This window comes from Vitis vinifera, chromosome 16 (assembly GCF_030704535.1).
Source record: "Vitis vinifera cultivar Pinot Noir 40024 chromosome 16, ASM3070453v1".
NCBI lineage: Eukaryota > Viridiplantae > Streptophyta > Magnoliopsida > Vitales > Vitaceae > Vitis > Vitis vinifera.
In genome coordinates this window covers 11,285,082-11,312,403 of record NC_081820.1, presented here as the reverse complement: position 1 = coordinate 11,312,403, position 27,322 = coordinate 11,285,082, and positions in this window count along the sequence as shown.

Here is a 27,322-nt window from a genome sequence, read left to right as displayed (position 1 = left end):
TCGCAGGGATTCTACCATTTTCCGGTATTCACAGGGACAGTTTTTCGGGACTCGCACCGATTCTACCATTTCCGGGAACTCGGTCGGATTCTACAATTTTTCGATACTCGCACGGATTCTACCATTTTCCGGTACTCACAGGGACAGTTTTTCGGGACTCGCACCGATTCTACCATTTCTGGGAACTCGGCCGGATTCTACAATTTTTCGATACTCGCACGGATTCTACAATTTTCCGGTATTCACAAGGACAGTTTTTCGGGACTCGCACCGATTCTACCATTTCCGGGAACTCGGTCGGATTCTACAATTTTTCGATACTCGCACGGATTCTACCATTTTCCGGTACTCACAGGGACAGTTTTTCGGGACTCGCACCGATTCTACCATTTCCGGGAACTCGGCCGGATTCTACAATTTTTCGATACTCGCACGGATTCTACCATTTTCCGGTACTCACAGGGACAGTTTTTCGGGACTCGCACCGATTCTACCATTTCCGGGAACTCGGCCGGATTCTACAATTTTTCGATACTCGCACGGATTCTACCATTTTTCGGTATTCACAAGGACAGTTTTTCCGGACTCGCACCGATTCTACCATTTCCGGGAACTCGGCCGGATTCTACAATTTTTCGATACTCGCACGGATTCTACCATTTTCCGGTATTCACAAGGACAGTTTTTCGGGACTCACACCGATTCTACCATTTCCGGGAACTCGGTCGGATTCTACCATTTTTCGATACTCGCAGGGATTCTACCATTTTCCGGTACTCACAGGGACAGTTTTTCGGGATGCGCACCGAGTCTACCATTTTCGGGAACTCGGCCGGATTCTACCATTTTTCGATACTCGCAAGGATTCTACCATTTTCCGGTACTCACAGGGACAGTTTTTCGGGACTCGCACCGATTCTACCATTTCCGGGAACTCGGTCGGATTCTACCATTTTTCGATACTCGCAGGGATTCTACAATTTTCCGGTACTCACAGGGACAGTTTTTCGGGACTCGCACCGATTCTACCATTTCCGGGAACTCGGTCGGATTCTACCATTTTTCGATACTCGCAGGGATTCTACCATTTTCCGGTACTCCCAGGGACAGTTTTTCGGGACAAGCACCGATTCTACCATTTCCGGGAACTCGGTCGGATTCTACCATTTTTCGATACTCGCAGGGATTCTACCATTTTCCGGTACTCACAGGGACAGTTTTTCGGGACTCGCACCGATTCTACCATTTCCGGGAACTCGGCCGGATTCTACAATTTTTCGATACTCGCACGGATTCTACCATTTTCCGGTATTCACAAGGACAGTTTTTCGGGACTCGCACCGATTCTACCATTTCCGGGAACTCGGCCGGATTCTACCATTTTTCGATACTCGCAGGGATTCTACCATTTTCCGGTATTCACAGGGACAGTTTTTCGGGACTCGCACCGATTCTACCATTTCCGGGAACTCGGTCGGATTCTACAATTTTTCGATACTCGCACGGATTCTACCATTTTCCGGTACTCACAGGGACAGTTTTTCGGGACTCGCACCGATTCTACCATTTCTGGGAACTCGGCCGGATTCTACAATTTTTCGATACTCGCACGGATTCTACAATTTTCCGGTATTCACAAGGACAGTTTTTCGGGACTCGCACCGATTCTACCATTTCCGGGAACTCGGTCGGATTCTACAATTTTTCGATACTCGCACGGATTCTACCATTTTCCGGTATTCACAAGGACAGTTTTTCGGGACTCGCACCGATTCTACCATTTCCGGGAACTCGGCCGGATTCTACCATTTTTCGATACTCGCAGGGATTCTACCATTTTCCGGTACTCACAGGGACGGTTTTTCGGGAAGCGCACCGATTCTACCATTTTCGGGAACTCGGCCGGATTCTACCATTTTTCGATACTCGCAGGGATTCTACCATTTTCCGGTACTCACAGGGACAGTTTTTCGGGACTCGCACCGATTCTACCATTTCCGGGAACTCGGCCGGATTCTACAATTTTTCGATACTCGCACGGATTCTACCATTTTCCGGTATTCACAAGGACAGTTTTTCGGGACTCGCACCGATTCTACCATTTCCGGGAACTCGGCCGGATTCTACCATTTTTCGATACTCGCAGGGATTCTACCATTTTCCGGTATTCACAGGGACAGTTTTTCGGGACTCGCACCGATTCTACCATTTCCGGGAACTCGGTCGGATTCTACAATTTTTCGATACTCGCACGGATTCTACCATTTTCCGGTACTCACAGGGACAGTTTTTCGGGACTCGCACCGATTCTACCATTTCCGGGAACTCGGCCGGATTCTACAATTTTTCGATACTCGCACGGATTCTACCATTTTCCGGTACTCACAGGGACAGTTTTTCGGGACTCGCACCGATTCTACCATTTCCGGGAACTCGGCCGGATTCTACAATTTTTCGATACTCGCACGGATTCTACCATTTTCCGGTATTCACAAGGACAGTTTTTCGGGACTCGCACCGATTCTACCATTTCCGGGAACTCGGCCGGATTCTACAATTTTTCGATACTCGCACGGATTCTACCATTTTCCGGTATTCACAAGGACAGTTTTTCGGGACTCGCACCGATTCTACCATTTCCGGGAACTCGGCCGGATTCTACCATTTTTCGATACTCGCACGGATTCTACCATTTTCCGGTATTCACAAGGACAGTTTTTCCGGACTCGCACCGATTCTACCATTTCCGGGAACTCGGCCGGATTCTACAATTTTTCGATACTCGCACGGATTCTACCATTTTCCGGTATTCACAAGGACAGTTTTTCGGGACTCGCACCGATTCTACCATTTCCGGGAACTCGGCCGGATTCTACCATTTTTCGATACTCGCAGGGATTCTACCATTTTCCGGTATTCACAGGGACAGTTTTTCAGGACTCGCACCGATTCTACCATTTCCGGGAACTCGGTCGGATTCTACAATTTTTCGATACTCGCACGGATTCTACCATTTTCCGGTACTCACAGGGACAGTTTTTCGGGACTCGCACCGATTCTACCATTTCCGTGAACTCGGCCGGATTCTACCATTTTTCGATACTCGCAGGGATTCTACCATTTTCCGGTACTCACAGGGACGGTTTTTCGGGACAAGCACCGATTCTACCATTTCCAAGAACTCGGTCGGATTCTACCATTTTTCGATACTCGCAGGGATTCTACCATTTTCCGGTACTCACAGGGACAGTTTTTCGGGACTCGCACCGATTCTACCATTTCCGGGAACTCGGCCGGATTCTACAATTTTTCGATACTCGCACGGATTCTACCATTTTCCGGTATTCACAAGGACAGTTTTTCGGGACTCGCACCGATTCTACCATTTCCGGGAACTCGGCCGGATTCTACAATTTTTCGATACTCGCACGGATTCTACCATTTTCCGGTATTCACAAGGACAATTTTTCGGGACTCGCACCGATTCTACCATTTCCGGGAACTCGGCCGGATTCTACAATTTTTCGATACTCGCACGGATTCTACCATTTTCCGGTATTCACAAGGACAGTTTTTCCGGACTCGCACCGATTCTACCATTTCCGGGAACTCGGCCGGATTCTACAATTTTTCGATACTCGCACGGATTCTACCATTTTCCGGTATTCACAAGGACAGTTTTTCCGGACTCGCACCGATTCTACCATTTCCGGGAACTCGGCCGGATTCTACAATTTTTCGATACTCGCACGGATTCTACCATTTTCCGGTATTCACAAGGACAGTTTTTCGGGACTCGCACCGATTCTACCATTTCCGGGAACTCGGTCGGATTCTACCATTTTTCGATACTCGCAGGGATTCTACCATTTTCCGGTACTCACAGGGACAGTTTTTCGGGACGCGCACCGAGTCTACCATTTTCGGGAACTCGGCCGGATTCTACCATTTTTCGATACTCGCAGGGATTCTACCATTTTCCGGTACTCACAGGGACAGTTTTTCGGGACTCGCACCGATTCTACCATTTCCGGGAACTCGGTCGGATTCTACCATTTTTCGATACTCGCAGGGATTCTACCATTTTCCGGTACTCACAGGGACAGTTTTTCGGGACTCGCACCGATTCTACCATTTTCGGGAACTCGGCCGGATTCTACAATTTTTCGATACACGCACGGATTCTACCATTTTCCGGTATTCACAAGGACAGTTTTTCGGGACTCGCACCGATTCTACCATTTCCGGGAACTCGGCCGGATTCTACCATTTTTCGATACTCGCAGGGATTCTACCATTTTCCGGTACTCACAGGGACGGTTTTTCGGGAAGCGCACCGATTCTACCATTTTCGGGAACTCGGCCGGATTCTACCATTTTTCGATACTCGCAGGGATTCTACCATTTTCCGGTACTCACAGGGACAGTTTTTCGGGACTCGCACCGATTCTACCATTTCCGGGAACTCGGCCGGATTCTACAATTTTTCGATACTCGCACGGATTCTACCATTTTCCGGTACTCACAGGGACAGTTTTTCGGGACTCGCACCGATTCTACCATTTCCGGGAACTCGGCCGGATTCTACAATTTTTCGATACACGCACGGATTCTACCATTTTCCGGTATTCACAAGGACAGTTTTTCGGAACTCGCACCGATTCTACCATTTCCGGGAACTCGGCCGGATTCTACAATTTTTCGATACTCGCACGGATTCTACCATTTTCCGGTATTCACAAGGACAGTTTTTCGGGACTTGCACCGATTCTACCATTTCTGGGAACTCGGCCGGATTCTACAATTTTTCGATACTCGCACGGATTCTACAATTTTCCGGTACTCAAAGGGATAGTTTTTCGGGACACGCACCGATTCTACCATTTCCGGGAACTCGGTCGGATTCTACCATTTTTCGATACTCGCAGGGATTCTACCATTTTTCGGTACTCACAGGGACAGTTTTTCGGGACTCGCACCGATTCTACCATTTCCGGGAACTCGGTCGGATTCTACCATTTTTCGATACTCGCAGGGATTCTACCATTTTCCGGTACTCAAAGGGATAGTTTTTCGGGACACGCACCGATTCTAGCATTTCCGGGAACTCGGTCGGATTCTACCATTTTTCGATACTCGCAGGGATTCTACCATTTTCCGGTACTCACAGGGACAGTTTTTCGGGACTCGCACCGATTCTACCATTTCCGGGAACTCGGCCGGATTCTACAATTTTTCGATACTCGCAGGGATTCTACCATTTTCCGGTATTCACAAGGACAGTTTTTCCGGACTCGCACCGATTCTACCATTTCCGGGAACTCGGTCGGATTCTACCATTTTTCGATACTCGCAGGGATTCTACCATTTTCCGGTACTCACAGGGACGGTTTTTCGGGAAGCGCACCGATTCTACCATTTTCGGGAACTCGGTCGGATTCTACCATTTTTCGATACTCGCAGGGATTCTACCATTTTCCGGTACTCACAGGGACAGTTTTTCGGGACTCGCACCGATTCTACCATTTCCGGGAACTAGGCCGGATTCTACAATTTTTCGATACTCGCACGGATTCAACCATTTTCCGGTATTCACAAGGACAGTTTTTCAGGACTTGCACCGATTCTACCATTTCCGGGAACTCGGCCGGATTCTACAATTTTTCGATACTCGCACGGATTCTACCATTTTCCGGTACTCAAAGGGATAGTTTTTCGGGACACGCACCGATTCTACCATTTCCGGGAACTCGGTCGGATTCCACCATTTTTCGATACTCGCAGGGATTCTACCATTTTCCGGTACTCACAGGGACAGTTTTTCGGGACTCGCACCGATTCTACCATTTCCGGGAACTCGGCCGGATTCTACAATTTTTCGATACACGCACGGATTCTACCATTTTCCGGTATTCACAAGGACAGTTTTTCGGAACTCGCACCGATTCTACCATTTCCGGGAACTCGGCCGGATTCTACAATTTTTCGATACTCGCACGGATTCTACCATTTTCCGGTATTCACAAGGACAGTTTTTCGGGACTTGCACCGATTCTACCATTTCTGGGAACTCGGCCGGATTCTACAATTTTTCGATACTCGCACGGATTCTACAATTTTCCGTTACTCAAAGGGATAGTTTTTCGGGACACGCACCGATTCTACCATTTCCGGGAACTCGGTCGGATTCTACCATTTTTCAATACTCGCAGGGATTCTACCATTTATCGGTACTCACAGGGACAGTTTTTCGGGACTCGCACCGATTCTACCATTTCCGGGAACTCGGTCGGATTCTACCATTTTTCGATACTCGCAGGGATTCTACCATTTTCCGGTACTCAAAGGGATAGTTTTTCGGGACACGCACCGATTCTAGCATTTCCGGGAACTCGGTCGGATTCTACCATTTTTCGATACTCGCAGGGATTCTACCATTTTCCGGTACTCACAGGGACAGTTTTTCGGGACTCGCACCGATTCTACCATTTCCGGGAACTCGGCCGGATTCTACAATTTTTCGATACTCGCAGGGATTCTACCATTTTCCGGTATTCACAAGGACAGTTTTTCCGGACTCGCACCGATTCTACCATTTCCGGGAACTCGGTCGGATTCTACCATTTTTCGATACTCGCAGGGATTCTACCATTTTCCGGTACTCACAGGGACGGTTTTTCGGGAAGCGCACCGATTCTACCATTTTCGGGAACTCGGTCGGATTCTACCATTTTTCGATACTCGCAGGGATTCTACCATTTTCCGGTACTCACAGGGACGGTTTTTCGGGAAGCGCACCGATTCTACCATTTTCGGGAACTCGGCCGGATTCTACCATTTTTCGATACTCGCAGGGATTCTACCATTTTCCGGTACTCACAGGGACAGTTTTTCGGGACTCGCACCGATTCTACCATTTCCGGGAACTCGGTCGGATTCTACCATTTTTCGATACTCGCAGGGATTCTACCATTTTCCGGTACTCCCAGGGACAGTTTTTCGGGACAAGCACCGATTCTACCATTTCCAAGAACTCGGTCGGATTCTACCATTTTTCGATACTCGCAGGGATTCTACCATTTTCCGGTATTCACAGGGACAGTTTTTCGGGACTCGCACCGATTCTACCATTTCCGGGAACTCGGTCGGATTCTACAATTTTTCGATACTCGCACGGATTCTACCATTTTCCGGTACTCACAGGGACAGTTTTTCGGGACTCGCACCGATTCTACCATTTCCGGGAACTCGGTCGGATTCTACCATTTTTCGATACTCGCAGGGATTCTACCATTTTCCGGTACTCAAAGGGATAGTTTTTCGGGACACGCACCGATTCTAGCATTTCCGGGAACTCGGTCGGATTCTACCATTTTTCGATACTCGCAGGGATTCTACCATTTTCCGGTACTCACAGGGACAGTTTTTCGGGACTCGCACCGATTCTACCATTTCCGGGAACTCGGCCGGATTCTACAATTTTTCGATACTCGCAGGGATTCTACCATTTTCCGGTATTCACAAGGACAGTTTTTCCGGACTCGCACCGATTCTACCATTTCCGGGAACTCGGTCGGATTCTACCATTTTTCGATACTCGCAGGGATTCTACCATTTTCCGGTACTCACAGGGACGGTTTTTCGGGAAGCGCACCGATTCTACCATTTTCGGGAACTCGGTCGGATTCTACCATTTTTCGATACTCGCAGGGATTCTACCATTTTCCGGTACTCACAGGGACGGTTTTTCGGGAAGCGCACCGATTCTACCATTTTCGGGAACTCGGCCGGATTCTACCATTTTTCGATACTCGCAGGGATTCTACCATTTTCCGGTACTCACAGGGACAGTTTTTCGGGACTCGCACCGATTCTACCATTTCCGGGAACTCGGTCGGATTCTACCATTTTTCGATACTCGCAGGGATTCTACCATTTTCCGGTACTCCCAGGGACAGTTTTTCGGGACAAGCACCGATTCTACCATTTCCAAGAACTCGGTCGGATTCTACCATTTTTCGATACTCGCAGGGATTCTACCATTTTCCGGTATTCACAGGGACAGTTTTTCGGGACTCGCACCGATTCTACCATTTCCGGGAACTCGGTCGGATTCTACAATTTTTCGATACTCGCACGGATTCTACCATTTTCCGGTACTCACAGGGACAGTTTTTCGGGACTCGCACCGATTCTACCATTTCCGGGAACTCGGCCGGATTCTACCATTTTTCGATACTCGCAGGGATTCTACCATTTTCCGGTACTCACAGGGACGGTTTTTCGGGACTCGCACCGATTCTACCATTTTCGGGAACTCGGCCGGATTCTACCATTTTTCGATACTCGCAGGGATTCTACCATTTTCCGGTACTCACAGGGACAGTTTTTCGGGACTCGCACCGATTCTACCATTTCCGGGAACTCGGTCGGATTCTACCATTTTTCGATACTCGCAGGGATTCTACCATTTTCCGGTACTCCCAGGGACAGTTTTTCGGGACAAGCACCGATTCTACCATTTCCAAGAACTCGGTCGGATTCTACCATTTTTCGATACTCGCAGGGATTCTACCATTTTCCGGTACTCACAGGGACAGTTTTTCGGGACTCGCACCGATTCTACCATTTCCGGGAACTCGGCCGGATTCTACAATTTTTCGATACTCGCACGGATTCTACCATTTTCCGGTATTCACAAGGACAGTTTTTCGGGACTCGCACCGATTCTACCATTTCCGGGAACTCGGCCGGATTCTACAATTTTTCGATACTCGCACGGATTCTACCATTTTCCGGTATTCACAAGGACAGTTTTTCGGGACTCGCACCGATTCTACCATTTCCGGGAACTCGGCCGGATTCTACAATTTTTCGATACTCGCACGGATTCTACCATTTTCCGGTATTCACAAGGACAGTTTTTCCGGACTCGCACCGATTCTACCATTTCCGGGAACTCGGCCGGATTCTACAATTTTTCGATACTCGCACGGATTCTACCATTTTCCGGTATTCACAAGGACAGTTTTTCGGGACTCGCACCGATTCTACCATTTCCGGGAACTCGGTCGGATTCTACCATTTTTCGATACTCGCAGGGATTCTACCATTTTCCGGTACTCACAGGGACAGTTTTTCGGGACGCGCACCGAGTCTACCATTTTCGGGAACTCGGCCGGATTCTACCATTTTTCGATACTCGCAGGGATTCTACCATTTTCCGGTACTCACAGGGACAGTTTTTCGGGACTCGCACCGATTCTACCATTTCCGGGAACTCGGTCGGATTCTACCATTTTTCGATACTCGCAGGGATTCTACCATTTTCCGGTACTCACAGGGACAGTTTTTCGGGACTCGCACCGATTCTACCATTTTCGGTAACTCGGCCGGATTCTACAATTTTTCGATACACGCACGGATTCTACCATTTTCCGGTATTCACAAGGACAGTTTTTCGGGACTCGCACCGATTCTACCATTTCCGGGAACTCGGCCGGATTCTACCATTTTTCGATACTCGCAGGGATTCTACCATTTTCCGGTACTCACAGGGACGGTTTTTCGGGAAGCGCACCGATTCTACCATTTTCGGGAACTCGGCCGGATTCTACCATTTTTCGATACTCGCAGGGATTCTACCATTTTCCGGTACTCACAGGGACAGTTTTTCGGGACTCGCACCGATTCTACCATTTCCGGGAACTCGGCCGGATTCTACAATTTTTCGATACTCGCACGGATTCTACCATTTTCCGGTACTCACAGGGACAGTTTTTCGGGACTCGCACCGATTCTACCATTTCCGGGAACTCGGCCGGATTCTACAATTTTTCGATACACGCACGGATTCTACCATTTTCCGGTATTCACAAGGACAGTTTTTCGGAACTCGCACCGATTCTACCATTTCCGGGAACTCGGCCGGATTCTACAATTTTTCGATACTCGCACGGATTCTACCATTTTCCGGTATTCACAAGGACAGTTTTTCGGGACTTGCACCGATTCTACCATTTCTGGGAACTCGGCCGGATTCTACAATTTTTCGATACTCGCACGGATTCTACAATTTTCCGGTACTCAAAGGGATAGTTTTTCGGGACACGCACCGATTCTACCATTTCCGGGAACTCGGTCGGATTCTACCATTTTTCGATACTCGCAGGGATTCTACCATTTTTCGGTACTCACAGGGACAGTTTTTCGGGACTCGCACCGATTCTACCATTTCCGGGAACTCGGTCGGATTCTACCATTTTTCGATACTCGCAGGGATTCTACCATTTTCCGGTACTCAAAGGGATAGTTTTTCGGGACACGCACCGATTCTAGCATTTCCGGGAACTCGGTCGGATTCTACCATTTTTCGATACTCGCAGGGATTCTACCATTTTCCGGTACTCACAGGGACAGTTTTTCGGGACTCGCACCGATTCTACCATTTCCGGGAACTCGGCCGGATTCTACAATTTTTCGATACTCGCAGGGATTCTACCATTTTCCGGTATTCACAAGGACAGTTTTTCCGGACTCGCACCGATTCTACCATTTCCGGGAACTCGGTCGGATTCTACCATTTTTCGATACTCGCAGGGATTCTACCATTTTCCGGTACTCACAGGGACGGTTTTTCGGGAAGCGCACCGATTCTACCATTTTCGGGAACTCGGTCGGATTCTACCATTTTTCGATACTCGCAGGGATTCTACCATTTTCCGGTACTCACAGGGACAGTTTTTCGGGACTCGCACCGATTCTACCATTTCCGGGAACTAGGCCGGATTCTACAATTTTTCGATACTCGCACGGATTCAACCATTTTCCGGTATTCACAAGGACAGTTTTTCAGGACTTGCACCGATTCTACCATTTCCGGGAACTCGGCCGGATTCTACAATTTTTCGATACTCGCACGGATTCTACCATTTTCCGGTACTCAAAGGGATAGTTTTTCGGGACACGCACCGATTCTACCATTTCCGGGAACTCGGTCGGATTCCACCATTTTTCGATACTCGCAGGGATTCTACCATTTTCCGGTACTCACAGGGACAGTTTTTCGGGACTCGCACCGATTCTACCATTTCCGGGAACTCGGCCGGATTCTACAATTTTTCGATACACGCACGGATTCTACCATTTTCCGGTATTCACAAGGACAGTTTTTCGGAACTCGCACCGATTCTACCATTTCCGGGAACTCGGCCGGATTCTACAATTTTTCGATACTCGCACGGATTCTACCATTTTCCGGTATTCACAAGGACAGTTTTTCGGGACTTGCACCGATTCTACCATTTCTGGGAACTCGGCCGGATTCTACAATTTTTCGATACTCGCACGGATTCTACAATTTTCCGTTACTCAAAGGGATAGTTTTTCGGGACACGCACCGATTCTACCATTTCCGGGAACTCGGTCGGATTCTACCATTTTTCGATACTCGCAGGGATTCTACCATTTATCGGTACTCACAGGGACAGTTTTTCGGGACTCGCACCGATTCTACCATTTCCGGGAACTCGGTCGGATTCTACCATTTTTCGATACTCGCAGGGATTCTACCATTTTCCGGTACTCAAAGGGATAGTTTTTCGGGACACGCACCGATTCTAGCATTTCCGGGAACTCGGTCGGATTCTACCATTTTTCGATACTCGCAGGGATTCTACCATTTTCCGGTACTCACAGGGACAGTTTTTCGGGACTCGCACCGATTCTACCATTTCCGGGAACTCGGCCGGATTCTACAATTTTTCGATACTCGCAGGGATTCTACCATTTTCCGGTATTCACAAGGACAGTTTTTCCGGACTCGCACCGATTCTACCATTTCCGGGAACTCGGTCGGATTCTACCATTTTTCGATACTCGCAGGGATTCTACCATTTTCCGGTACTCACAGGGACGGTTTTTCGGGAAGCGCACCGATTCTACCATTTTCGGGAACTCGGTCGGATTCTACCATTTTTCGATACTCGCAGGGATTCTACCATTTTCCGGTACTCACAGGGACGGTTTTTCGGGAAGCGCACCGATTCTACCATTTTCGGGAACTCGGCCGGATTCTACCATTTTTCGATACTCGCAGGGATTCTACCATTTTCCGGTACTCACAGGGACAGTTTTTCGGGACTCGCACCGATTCTACCATTTCCGGGAACTCGGTCGGATTCTACCATTTTTCGATACTCGCAGGGATTCTACCATTTTCCGGTACTCCCAGGGACAGTTTTTCGGGACAAGCACCGATTCTACCATTTCCAAGAACTCGGTCGGATTCTACCATTTTTCGATACTCGCAGGGATTCTACCATTTTCCGGTATTCACAGGGACAGTTTTTCGGGACTCGCACCGATTCTACCATTTCCGGGAACTCGGTCGGATTCTACAATTTTTCGATACTCGCACGGATTCTACCATTTTCCGGTACTCACAGGGACAGTTTTTCGGGACTCGCACCGATTCTACCATTTCCGGGAACTCGGTCGGATTCTACCATTTTTCGATACTCGCAGGGATTCTACCATTTTCCGGTACTCAAAGGGATAGTTTTTCGGGACACGCACCGATTCTAGCATTTCCGGGAACTCGGTCGGATTCTACCATTTTTCGATACTCGCAGGGATTCTACCATTTTCCGGTACTCACAGGGACAGTTTTTCGGGACTCGCACCGATTCTACCATTTCCGGGAACTCGGCCGGATTCTACAATTTTTCGATACTCGCAGGGATTCTACCATTTTCCGGTATTCACAAGGACAGTTTTTCCGGACTCGCACCGATTCTACCATTTCCGGGAACTCGGTCGGATTCTACCATTTTTCGATACTCGCAGGGATTCTACCATTTTCCGGTACTCACAGGGACGGTTTTTCGGGAAGCGCACCGATTCTACCATTTTCGGGAACTCGGTCGGATTCTACCATTTTTCGATACTCGCAGGGATTCTACCATTTTCCGGTACTCACAGGGACGGTTTTTCGGGAAGCGCACCGATTCTACCATTTTCGGGAACTCGGCCGGATTCTACCATTTTTCGATACTCGCAGGGATTCTACCATTTTCCGGTACTCACAGGGACAGTTTTTCGGGACTCGCACCGATTCTACCATTTCCGGGAACTCGGTCGGATTCTACCATTTTTCGATACTCGCAGGGATTCTACCATTTTCCGGTACTCCCAGGGACAGTTTTTCGGGACAAGCACCGATTCTACCATTTCCAAGAACTCGGTCGGATTCTACCATTTTTCGATACTCGCAGGGATTCTACCATTTTCCGGTATTCACAGGGACAGTTTTTCGGGACTCGCACCGATTCTACCATTTCCGGGAACTCGGTCGGATTCTACAATTTTTCGATACTCGCACGGATTCTACCATTTTCCGGTACTCACAGGGACAGTTTTTCGGGACTCGCACCGATTCTACCATTTCCGGGAACTCGGCCGGATTCTACCATTTTTCGATACTCGCAGGGATTCTACCATTTTCCGGTACTCACAGGGACGGTTTTTCGGGACTCGCACCGATTCTACCATTTTCGGGAACTCGGCCGGATTCTACCATTTTTCGATACTCGCAGGGATTCTACCATTTTCCGGTACTCACAGGGACAGTTTTTCGGGACTCGCACCGATTCTACCATTTCCGGGAACTCGGTCGGATTCTACCATTTTTCGATACTCGCAGGGATTCTACCATTTTCCGGTACTCCCAGGGACAGTTTTTCGGGACAAGCACCGATTCTACCATTTCCAAGAACTCGGTCGGATTCTACCATTTTTCGATACTCGCAGGGATTCTACCATTTTCCGGTACTCACAGGGACAGTTTTTCGGGACTCGCACCGATTCTACCATTTCCGGGAACTCGGCCGGATTCTACAATTTTTCGATACTCGCACGGATTCTACCATTTTCCGGTATTCACAAGGACAGTTTTTCGGGACTCGCACCGATTCTACCATTTCCGGGAACTCGGCCGGATTCTACAATTTTTCGATACTCGCACGGATTCTACCATTTTCCGGTATTCACAAGGACAGTTTTTCGGGACTCGCACCGATTCTACCATTTCCGGGAACTCGGCCGGATTCTACAATTTTTCGATACTCGCACGGATTCTACCATTTTCCGGTATTCACAAGGACAGTTTTTCCGGACTCGCACCGATTCTACCATTTCCGGGAACTCGGTCGGATTCTACCATTTTTCGATACTCGCAGGGATTCTACCATTTTCCGGTACTCACAGGGACGGTTTTTCGGGAAGCGCACCGATTCTACCATTTTCGGGAACTCGGTCGGATTCTACCATTTTTCGATACTCGCAGGGATTCTACCATTTTCCGGTACTCACAGGGACGGTTTTTCGGGAAGCGCACCGATTCTACCATTTTCGGGAACTCGGCCGGATTCTACCATTTTTCGATACTCGCAGGGATTCTACCATTTTCCGGTACTCACAGGGACAGTTTTTCGGGACTCGCACCGATTCTACCATTTCCGGGAACTCGGTCGGATTCTACCATTTTTCGATACTCGCAGGGATTCTACCATTTTCCGGTACTCCCAGGGACAGTTTTTCGGGACAAGCACCGATTCTACCATTTCCAAGAACTCGGTCGGATTCTACCATTTTTCGATACTCGCAGGGATTCTACCATTTTCCGGTATTCACAGGGACAGTTTTTCGGGACTCGCACCGATTCTACCATTTCCGGGAACTCGGTCGGATTCTACAATTTTTCGATACTCGCACGGATTCTACCATTTTCCGGTACTCACAGGGACAGTTTTTCGGGACTCGCACCGATTCTACCATTTCCGGGAACTCGGCCGGATTCTACCATTTTTCGATACTCGCAGGGATTCTACCATTTTCCGGTACTCACAGGGACGGTTTTTCGGGACTCGCACCGATTCTACCATTTTCGGGAACTCGGCCGGATTCTACCATTTTTCGATACTCGCAGGGATTCTACCATTTTCCGGTACTCACAGGGACAGTTTTTCGGGACTCGCACCGATTCTACCATTTCCGGGAACTCGGTCGGATTCTACCATTTTTCGATACTCGCAGGGATTCTACCATTTTCCGGTACTCCCAGGGACAGTTTTTCGGGACAAGCACCGATTCTACCATTTCCAAGAACTCGGTCGGATTCTACCATTTTTCGATACTCGCAGGGATTCTACCATTTTCCGGTACTCACAGGGACAGTTTTTCGGGACTCGCACCGATTCTACCATTTCCGGGAACTCGGCCGGATTCTACAATTTTTCGATACTCGCACGGATTCTACCATTTTCCGGTATTCACAAGGACAGTTTTTCGGGACTCGCACCGATTCTACCATTTCCGGGAACTCGGCCGGATTCTACAATTTTTCGATACTCGCACGGATTCTACCATTTTCCGGTATTCACAAGGACAGTTTTTCGGGACTCGCACCGATTCTACCATTTCCGGGAACTCGGCCGGATTCTACAATTTTTCGATACTCGCACGGATTCTACCATTTTCCGGTATTCACAAGGACAGTTTTTCCGGACTCGCACCGATTCTACCATTTCCGGGAACTCGGCCGGATTCTACAATTTTTCGATACTCGCAGGGATTCTACCATTTTCCGGTACTCACAGGGACAGTTTTTCGGGACTCGCACCGATTCTACCATTTCCGGGAACTCGGCCGGATTCTACCATTTTTCGATACTCGCACGGATTCTACCATTTTCCGGTACTCACAGGGACAGTTTTTCGGGACTCGCACCGATTCTACCATTTCCGGGAACTAGGCCGGATTCTACAATTTTTCGATACTCGCACGGATTCAACCATTTTCCGGTATTCACAATTACAGTTTTTCAGGACTTGCACCGATTCTACCATTTCCGGGAACTCGGCCGGATTCTACAATTTTTCGATACTCGCACGGATTCTACCATTTTCCGGTACTCAAAGGGATAGTTTTTCGGGACACGCACCGATTCTACCATTTCCGGGAACTCGGTCGGATTCCACCATTTTTCGATACTCGCAGGGATTCTACCATTTTCCGGTACTCACAGGGACAGTTTTTCGGGACTCGCACCGATTCTACCATTTCCGGGAACTCGGCCGGATTCTACAATTTTTCGATACACGCACGGATTCTACCATTTTCCGGTATTCACAAGGACAGTTTTTCGGAACTCGCACCGATTCTACCATTTCCGGGAACTCGGCCGGATTCTACAATTTTTCGATACTCGCACGGATTCTACCATTTTCCGGTATTCACAAGGACAGTTTTTCGGGACTTGCACCGATTCTACCATTTCTGGGAACTCGGCCGGATTCTACAATTTTTCGATACTCGCACGGATTCTACAATTTTCCGGTACTCAAAGGGATAGTTTTTCGGGACACGCACCGATTCTACCATTTCCGGGAACTCGGTCGGATTCTACCATTTTTCGATACTCGCAGGGATTCTACCATTTTCCGGTACTCCCAGGGACAGTTTTTCGGGACAAGCACCGATTCTACCATTTCCAAGAACTCGGTCGGATTCTACCATTTTTCGATACTCGCAGGGATTCTACCATTTTCCGGTATTCACAGGGACAGTTTTTCGGGACTCGCACCGATTCTACCATTTCCGGGAACTCGGTCGGATTCTACAATTTTTCGATACTCGCACGGATTCTACCATTTTCCGGTACTCACAGGGACAGTTTTTCGGGACTCGCACCGATTCTACCATTTCCGGGAACTCGGCCGGATTCTACAATTTTTCGATACTCGCAGGGATTCTACCATTTTCCGGTATTCACAAGGACAGTTTTTCCGGACTCGCACCGATTCTACCATTTCCGGGAACTCGGCCGGATTCTACAATTTTTCGATACTCGCACGGATTCTACCATTTTCCGGTATTCACAAGGACAGTTTTTCGGGACTCGCACCGATTCTACCATTTCCGGGAACTCGGCCGGATTCTACAATTTTTCGATACTCGCACGGATTCTACCATTTTCCGGTATTCACAAGGACAGTTTTTCCGGACTCGCACCGATTCTACCATTTCCGGGAACTCGGCCGGATTCTACAATTTTTCGATACTCGCACGGATTCTACCATTTTCCGGTATTCACAAGGACAGTTTTTCGGGACTCGCACCGATTCTACCATTTCCGGGAACTCGGTCGGATTCTACCATTTTTCGATACTCGCAGGGATTCTACCATTTTCCGGTACTCACAGGGACAGTTTTTCGGGACGCGCACCGAGTCTACCATTTTCGGGAACTCGGCCGGATTCTACCATTTTTCGATACTCGCAGGGATTCTACCATTTTCCGGTACTCACAGGGACAGTTTTTCGGGACTCGCACCGATTCTACCATTTCCGGGAACTCGGTCGGATTCTACCATTTTTCGATACTCGCAGGGATTCTACCATTTTCCGGTACTCACAGGGACAGTTTTTCGGGACTCGCACCGATTCTACCATTTCCGGGAACTCGGCCGGATTCTACAATTTTTCGATACACGCACGGATTCTACCATTTTCCGGTATTCACAAGGACAGTTTTTCGGGACTCGCACCGATTCTACCATTTCCGGGAACTCGGCCGGATTCTACCATTTTTCGATACTCGCAGGGATTCTACCATTTTCCGGTACTCACAGGGACGGTTTTTCGGGAAGCGCACCGATTCTACCATTTTCGGGAACTCGGCCGGATTCTACCATTTTTCGATACTCGCAGGGATTCTACCATTTTCCGGTACTCACAGGGACAGTTTTTCGGGACTCGCACCGATTCTACCATTTCCGGGAACTCGGCCGGATTCTACAATTTTTCGATACTCGCACGGATTCTACCATTTTCCGGTATTCACAAGGACAGTTTTTCGGGACTCGCACCGATTCTACCATTTCCGGGAACTCGGTCGGATTCTACCATTTTTCGATACTCGCAGGGATTCTACCATTTTCCGGTACTCACAGGGACAGTTTTTCGGGACGCGCACCGAGTCTACCATTTTCGGGAACTCGGCCGGATTCTACCATTTTTCGATACTCGCAGGGATTCTACCATTTTCCGGTACTCACAGGGACAGTTTTTCGGGACTCGCACCGATTCTACCATTTCCGGGAACTCGGTCGGATTCTACCATTTTTCGATACTCGCAGGGATTCTACCATTTTCCGGTACTCACAGGGACAGTTTTTCGGGACTCGCACCAATTCTACCATTTCCGGGAACTCGGTCGGATTCTACCATTTTTCGATACTCGCAGGGATTCTACCATTTTTCGGTACTCACAGGGACAGTTTTTCGGGACTCGCACCGATTCTACCATTTCCGGGAACTCGGTCGGATTCTACCATTTTTCGATACTCGCAGGGATTCTACCATTTTCCGGTACTCAAAGGGATAGTTTTTCGGGACACGCACCGATTCTAGCATTTCCGGGAACTCGGTCGGATTCTACCATTTTTCGATACTCGCAGGGATTCTACCATTTTCCGGTACTCACAGGGACAGTTTTTCGGGACTCGCACCGATTCTACCATTTCCGGGAACTCGGCCGGATTCTACAATTTTTCGATACTCGCAGGGATTCTACCATTTTCCGGTATTCACAAGGACAGTTTTTCCGGACTCGCACCGATTCTACCATTTCCGGGAACTCGGTCGGATTCTACCATTTTTCGATACTCGCAGGGATTCTACCATTTTCCGGTACTCACAGGGACGGTTTTTCGGGAAGCGCACCGATTCTACCATTTTCGGGAACTCGGTCGGATTCTACCATTTTTCGATACTCGCAGGGATTCTACCATTTTTCGGTACTCACAGGGACGGTTTTTCGGGAAGCGCACCGATTCTACCATTTTCGGGAACTCGGCCGGATTCTACCATTTTTCGATACTCGCAGGGATTCTACCATTTTCCGGTACTCACAGGGACAGTTTTTCGGGACTCGCACCGATTCTACCATTTCCGGGAACTCGGTCGGATTCTACCATTTTTCGATACTCGCAGGGATTCTACCATTTTCCGGTACTCCCAGGGACAGTTTTTCGGGACAAGCACCGATTCTACCATTTCCAAGAACTCGGTCGGATTCTACCATTTTTCGATACTCGCAGGGATTCTACCATTTTCCGGTACTCACAGGGACAGTTTTTCGGGACTCGCACCGATTCTACCATTTCCGGGAACTCGGCCGGATTCTACAATTTTTCGATACTCGCACGGATTCTACCATTTTCCGGTATTCACACGGACAGTTTTTCGGGACTCGCACCGATTCTACCATTTCCGGGAACTCGGCCGGATTCTACAATTTTTCGATACTCGCACGGATTCTACCATTTTCCGGTATTCACAAGGACAGTTTTTCGGGACTCGCACCGATTCTACCATTTCCGGGAACTCGGCCGGATTCTACCATTTTTCGATACTCGCACGGATTCTACCATTTTCCGGTATTCACAAGGACAGTTTTTCCGGACTCGCACCGATTCTACTATTTCCGGGAACTCGGCCGGATTCTACAATTTTTCGATACTCGCACGGATTCTACCATTTTCCGGTATTCACAAGGACAGTTTTTCGGGACTCGCACCGATTCTACCATTTCCGGGAACTCGGCCGGATTCTACCATTTTTCGATACTCGCAGGGATTCTACCATTTTCCGGTATTCACAGGGACAGTTTTTCGGGACTCGCACCGATTCTACCATTTCCGGGAACTCAGTCGGATTCTACAATTTTTCGATACTCGCACGGATTCTACCATTTTCCGGTACTCACAGGGACAGTTTTTCGGGACTCGCACCGATTCTACCATTTCCGGGAACTCGGCCGGATTCTACCATTTTTCGATACTCGCAGGGATTCTACCATTTTCCGGTACTCACAGGGACGGTTTTTCGGGACTCGCACCGATTCTACCATTTTCGGGAACTCGGCCGGATTCTACCATTTTTCGATACTCGCAGGGATTCTACCATTTTCCGGTACTCACAGGGACAGTTTTTCGGGACTCGCACCGATTCTACCATTTCCGGGAACTCGGTCGGATTCTACCATTTTTCGATACTCGCAGGGATTCTACCATTTTCCGGTACTCCCAGGGACAGTTTTTCGGGACAAGCACCGATTCTACCATTTCCAAGAACTCGGTCGGATTCTACCATTTTTCGATACTCGCAGGGATTCTACCATTTTCCGGTACTCACAGGGACAGTTTTTCGGGACTCGCACCGATTCTACCATTTCCGGGAACTCGGCCGGATTCTACAATTTTTCGATACTCGCACGGATTCTACCATTTTCCGGTATTCACAAGGACAGTTTTTCGGGACTCGCACCGATTCTACCATTTCCGGGAACTCGGCCGGATTCTACAATTTTTCGATACTCGCACGGATTCTACCATTTTCCGGTATTCACAAGGACAGTTTTTCGGGACTCGCACCGATTCTACCATTTCCGGGAACTCGGCCGGATTCTACAATTTTTCGATACTCGCACGGATTCTACCATTTTCCGGTATTCACAAGGACAGTTTTTCCGGACTCGCACCGATTCTACCATTTCCGGGAACTCGGCCGGATTCTACAATTTTTCGATACTCGCAGGGATTCTACCATTTTCCGGTACTCACAGGGACAGTTTTTCGGGACTCGCACCGATTCTACCATTTCCGGGAACTCGGCCGGATTCTACCATTTTTCGATACTCGCACGGATTCTACCATTTTCCGGTACTCACAGGGACAGTTTTTCGGGACTCGCACCGATTCTACCATTTCCGGGAACTAGGCCGGATTCTACAATTTTTCGATACTCGCACGGATTCAACCATTTTCCGGTATTCACAATTACAGTTTTTCAGGACTTGCACCGATTCTACCATTTCCGGGAACTCGGCCGGATTCTACAATTTTTCGATACTCGCACGGATTCTACCATTTTCCGGTACTCAAAGGGATAGTTTTTCGGGACACGCACCGATTCTACCATTTCCGGGAACTCGGTCGGATTCCACCATTTTTCGATACTCGCAGGGATTCTACCATTTTCCGGTACTCACAGGGACAGTTTTTCGGGACTCGCACCGATTCTACCATTTCCGGGAACTCGGCCGGATTCTACAATTTTTCGATACACGCACGGATTCTACCATTTTCCGGTATTCACAAGGACAGTTTTTCGGAACTCGCACCGATTCTACCATTTCCGGGAACTCGGCCGGATTCTACAATTTTTCGATACTCGCACGGATTCTACCATTTTCCGGTATTCACAAGGACAGTTTTTCGGGACTTGCACCGATTCTACCATTTCTGGGAACTCGGCCGGATTCTACAATTTTTCGATACTCGCACGGATTCTACAATTTTCCGGTACTCAAAGGGATAGTTTTTCGGGACACGCACCGATTCTACCATTTCCGGGAACTCGGTCGGATTCTACCATTTTTCGATACTCGCAGGGATTCTACCATTTTTCGGTACTCACAGGGACAGTTTTTCGGGACTCGCACCGATTCTACCATTTCCGGGAACTCGGTCGGATTCTACCATTTTTCGATACTCGCAGGGATTCTACCATTTTCCGGTACTCAAAGGGATAGTTTTTCGGGACACGCACCGATTCTAGCATTTCCGGGAACTCGGTCGGATTCTACCATTTTTCGATACTCGCAGGGATTCTACCATTTTCCGGTACTCACAGGGACAGTTTTTCGGGACTCGCACCGATTCTACCATTTCCGGGAACTCGGCCGGATTCTACAATTTTTCGATACTCGCAGGGATTCTACCATTTTCCGGTATTCACAAGGACAGTTTTTCCGGACTCGCACCGATTCTACCATTTCCGGGAACTCGGCCGGATTCTACAATTTTTCGATACTCGCACGGATTCTACCATTTTCCGGTATTCACAAGGACAGTTTTTCGGGACTCGCACCGATTCTACCATTTCCGGGAACTCGGCCGGATTCTACAATTTTTCGATACTCGCACGGATTCTACCATTTTCCGGTATTCACAAGGACAGTTTTTCCGGACTCGCACCGATTCTACCATTTCCGGGAACTCGGCCGGATTCTACAATTTTTCGATACTCGCACGGATTCTACCATTTTCCGGTATTCACAAGGACAGTTTTTCGGGACTCGCACCGATTCTACCATTTCCGGGAACTCGGTCGGATTCTACCATTTTTCGATACTCGCAGGGATTCTACCATTTTCCGGTACTCACAGGGACAGTTTTTCGGGACGCGCACCGAGTCTACCATTTTCGGGAACTCGGCCGGATTCTACCATTTTTCGATACTCGCAGGGATTCTACCATTTTCCGGTACTCACAGGGACAGTTTTTCGGGACTCGCACCGATTCTACCATTTCCGGGAACTCGGTCGGATTCTACCATTTTTCGATACTCGCAGGGATTCTACCATTTTCCGGTACTCACAGGGACAGTTTTTCGGGACTCGCACCGATTCTACCATTTCCGGGAACTCGGCCGGATTCTACAATTTTTCGATACACGCACGGATTCTACCATTTTCCGGTATTCACAAGGACAGTTTTTCGGGACTCGCACCGATTCTACCATTTCCGGGAACTCGGCCGGATTCTACCATTTTTCGATACTCGCAGGGATTCTACCATTTTCCGGTACTCACAGGGACGGTTTTTCGGGAAGCGCACCGATTCTACCATTTTCGGGAACTCGGCCGGATTCTACCATTTTTCGATACTCGCAGGGATTCTACCATTTTCCGGTACTCACAGGGACAGTTTTTCGGGACTCGCACCGATTCTACCATTTCCGGGAACTCGGCCGGATTCTACAATTTTTCGATACTCGCACGGATTCTACCATTTTCCGGTATTCACAAGGACAGTTTTTCGGGACTCGCACCGATTCTACCATTTCCGGGAACTCGGTCGGATTCTACCATTTTTCGATACTCGCAGGGATTCTACCATTTTCCGGTACTCACAGGGACAGTTTTTCGGGACGCGCACCGAGTCTACCATTTTCGGGAACTTGGCCGGATTCTACCATTTTTCGATACTCGCAGGGATTCTACCATTTTCCGGTACTCACAGGGACAGTTTTTCGGGACTCGCACCGATTCTACCATTTCCGGGAACTCGGTCGGATTCTACCATTTTTCGATACTCGCAGGGATTCTACCATTTTCCGGTACTCACAGGGACAGTTTTTCGGGACTCGCACCAATTCTACCATTTCCGGGAACTCGGCCGGATTCTACAATTTTTCGATACTCGCACGGATTCTACCATTTTCCGGTATTCACAAGGACAGTTTTTCGGGACTCGCACCGATTCTACCATTTCCGGGAACTCGGCCGGATTCTACAATTTTTCGATACTCGCACGGATTCTACAATTTTCCGGTACTCAAAGGGATAGTTTTTCGGGACACGCACCGATTCTACCATTTCCGGGAACTCGGTCGGATTCTACCATTTTTCGATACTCGCAGGGATTCTACCATTTTTCGGTACTCACAGGGACAGTTTTTCGGGACTCGCACCGATTCTACCATTTCCGGGAACTCGGTCGGATTCTACCATTTTTCGATACTCGCAGGGATTCTACTATTTTCCGGTACTCAAAGGGATAGTTTTTCGGGACAAGCACCGATTCTACCATTTCCGGGAACTCGGTCGGATTCTACCATTTTTCGATACTCGCAGGGATTCTACCATTTTCCGGTACTCACAGGGACAGTTTTTCGGGACTCGCACCGATTCTACCATTTCCGGGAACTCGGTCGGATTCTACCATTTTTCGATACTCGCAGGGATTCTACCATTTTCCGGTACTCACAGGGACAGTTTTTCGGGACTCGCACCGATTCTACCATTTCCGGGAACTCGGCCGGATTCTACCATTTTTCGATACTCGCACGGATTCTACCATTTTCCGGTACTCACAGGGACAGTTTTTCGGGACTCGCACCGATTCTACCATTTCCGGGAACTCGGCCGGATTCTACCATTTTTCGATACTCGCACGGATTCTACCATTTTCCGGTACTCACAGGGACAGTTTTTCTGGACTCGCACCGATTCTACCATTTCCGGGAACTAGGCCGGATTCTACAATTTTTCGATACTCGCACGTATTCTACCATTTTCCGGTATTCACAAGGACAGTTTTTCAGGACTTGCACCGATTCTACCATTTCCGGGAACTCGGCCGGATTCTACAATTTTTCGATACTCGCACGGATTCTACCATTTTCCGGTACTCAAAGGGATAGTTTTTCGGGACACGCACCGATTCTACCATTTCCGGGAACTCGGTCGGATTCTACCATTTTTCGATACTCGCAGGGATTCTACCATTTTCCGGTACTCACAGGGACAGTTTTTCGGGACTCGCACCGATTCTACCATTTCCGGGAACTCGGTCGGATTCTACCATTTTTCGATACACGCACGGATTCTACCATTTTCCGGTATTCACAAGGACAGTTTTTCGGGACTCGCACCGATTCTACCATTTCCGGGAACTCGGCCGGATTCTACAATTTTTCGATACTCGCACGGATTCTACCATTTTCCGGTATTCACAAGGACAGTTTTTCGGGACTCGCACCGATTCTACCATTTCCGGGAACTCGGCCGGATTCTACAATTTTTCGATACTCGCAGGGATTCTACCATTTTCCGGTATTCACAAGGACAGTTTTTCGGGACTCGCACCGATTCTACCATTTCCGGGAACTCGGCCGGATTCTACAATTTTTCGATACTCGCACGGATTCTACCATTTTCCGGTATTCACAAGGACAGTTTTTCGGGACTCGCACCGATTCTACCATTTCCGGGAACTCGGCCGGATTCTACATTTTTTCGATACTCGCACGGATTCTACCATTTTCCGGTATTCACAAGGACAGTTTTTCCGGACTCGCACCGATTCTACCATTTCCGGGAACTCGGCCGGATTCTACAATTTTTCGATACTCGCACGGATTCTACCATTTTCCGGTATTCACAAGGACAGTTTTTCGGGACTCGCACCGATTCTACCATTTCCGGGAACTCGGTCGGATTCTACCATTTTTCGATACTCGCAGGGATTCTACCATTTTCCGGTACTCACAGGGACAGTTTTTCGGGACGCGCACCGAGTCTACCATTTTCGGGAACTCGGCCGGATTCTACCATTTTTCGATACTCGCAGGGATTCTACCATTTTTCGGTACTCACAGGGACAGTTTTTCGGGACTCGCACCGATTCTACCATTTCCGGGAACTCGGTCGGATTCTACCATTTTTCGATACTCGCAGGGATTCTACTATTTTCCGATACTCAAAGGGATAGTTTTTCGGGACAAGCACCGATTCTACCATTTCCGGGAACTCGGTCGGATTCTACCATTTTTCGATACTCGCAGGGATTCTACCATTTTCCGGTACTCACAGGGACAGTTTTTCGGGACTCGCACCGATTCTACCATTTCCGGGAACTCGGCCGGATTCTACAATTTTTCGATACTCGCACGGATTCTACCATTTTCCGGTATTCACAAGGACAGTTTTTCGGGACTCGCACCGATTCTACCATTTCCGGGAACTCGGTCGGATTCTACAATTTTTCGATACTCGCACGGATTCTACCATTTTCCGGTATTCACAAGGACAGTTTTTCGGGACTCGCACCGATTCTACCATTTCCGGGAACTCGGCCGGATTCTACCATTTTTCGATACTCGCAGGGATTCTACCATTTTCCGGTACTCACAGGGACGGTTTTTCGGGAAGCGCACCGATTCTACCATTTTCGGGAACTCGGCCGGATTCTACCATTTTTCGATACTCGCAGGGATTCTACCATTTTCCGGTACTCACAGGGACAACTTTTCGGGACTCGCACCGATTCTACCATTTCCGGGAACTCGGTCGGATTCTACCATTTTTCGATACTCGCAGGGATTCTACCATTTTCCGGTACTCCCAGGGACAGTTTTTCGGGACACGCACCGATTCTACCATTTCCAAGAACTCGGTCGGATTCAACCATTTTTCGATACTCGCAGGGATTCTACCATTTTCCGGTACTCAAAGGGATAGTTTTTCGGGACTCGCACCGATTCTACCATTTCCGGGAACTCGGTCGGATTCTACCATTTTTCGATACTCGCAGGGATTCTACCATTTTCCGGTACTCCCAGGGACAGTTTTTCGGGACACGCACCGATTCTACCATTTCCAAGAACTCGGTCGGATTCTACCATTTTTCGATACTCGCAGGGATTCTACCATTTTCCGGTACTCACAGGGACAGTTTTTCGGGAGTCGCACCGATTCTACCATTTCCGGGAACTCGGCCGGATTCTACAATTTTTCGATACTCGCACGGATTCTACCATTTTCCGGTATTCACAAGGACAGTTTTTCGGGACTCGCACCGATTCTACCATTTCCGGGAACTCGGTCGGATTCTACAATTTTTCGATACTCGCACGGATTCTACCATTTTCCGGTATTCACAAGGACAGTTTTTCGGGACTCGCACCGATTCTACCATTTCCGGGAACTCGGCCGGATTCTACCATTTTTCGATACTCGCAGGGATTCTACCATTTTCCGGTACTCACAGGGACGGTTTTTCGGGAAGCGCACCGATTCTACCATTTTCGGGAACTCGGCCGGATTCTACCATTTTTCGATACTCGCAGGGATTCTACCATTTTCCGGTACTCACAGGGACAGTTTTTCGGGACTCGCACCGATTCTACCATTTCCGGGAACTCGGTCGGATTCTACCATTTTTCGATACTCGCAGGGATTCTACCATTTTCCGGTACTCCCAGGGACAGTTTTTCGGGACACGCACCGATTCTACCATTTCCAAGAACTCGGTCGGATTCTACCATTTTTCGATACTCGCAGGGATTCTACCATTTTTCGGTACTCAAAGGGATAGTTTTTCGGGACTCGCACCGATTCTACCATTTCCGGGAACTCGGTCGGATTCTACCATTTTTCGATACTCGCAGGGATTCTACCATTTTCCGGTACTCCCAGGGACAGTTTTTCGGGACACGCACCGATTCTACCATTTCCAAGAACTCGGTCGGATTCTACCATTTTTCGATACTCGCAGGGATTCTACCATTTTCCGGTACTCAAAGGGATAGTTTTTCGGGACTCGCACCGATTCTACCATTTCCGGGAACTCGGTCGGATTCTACCATTTTTCGATACTCGCAGGGATTCTACCATTTTCCAGTACTCACAGGGA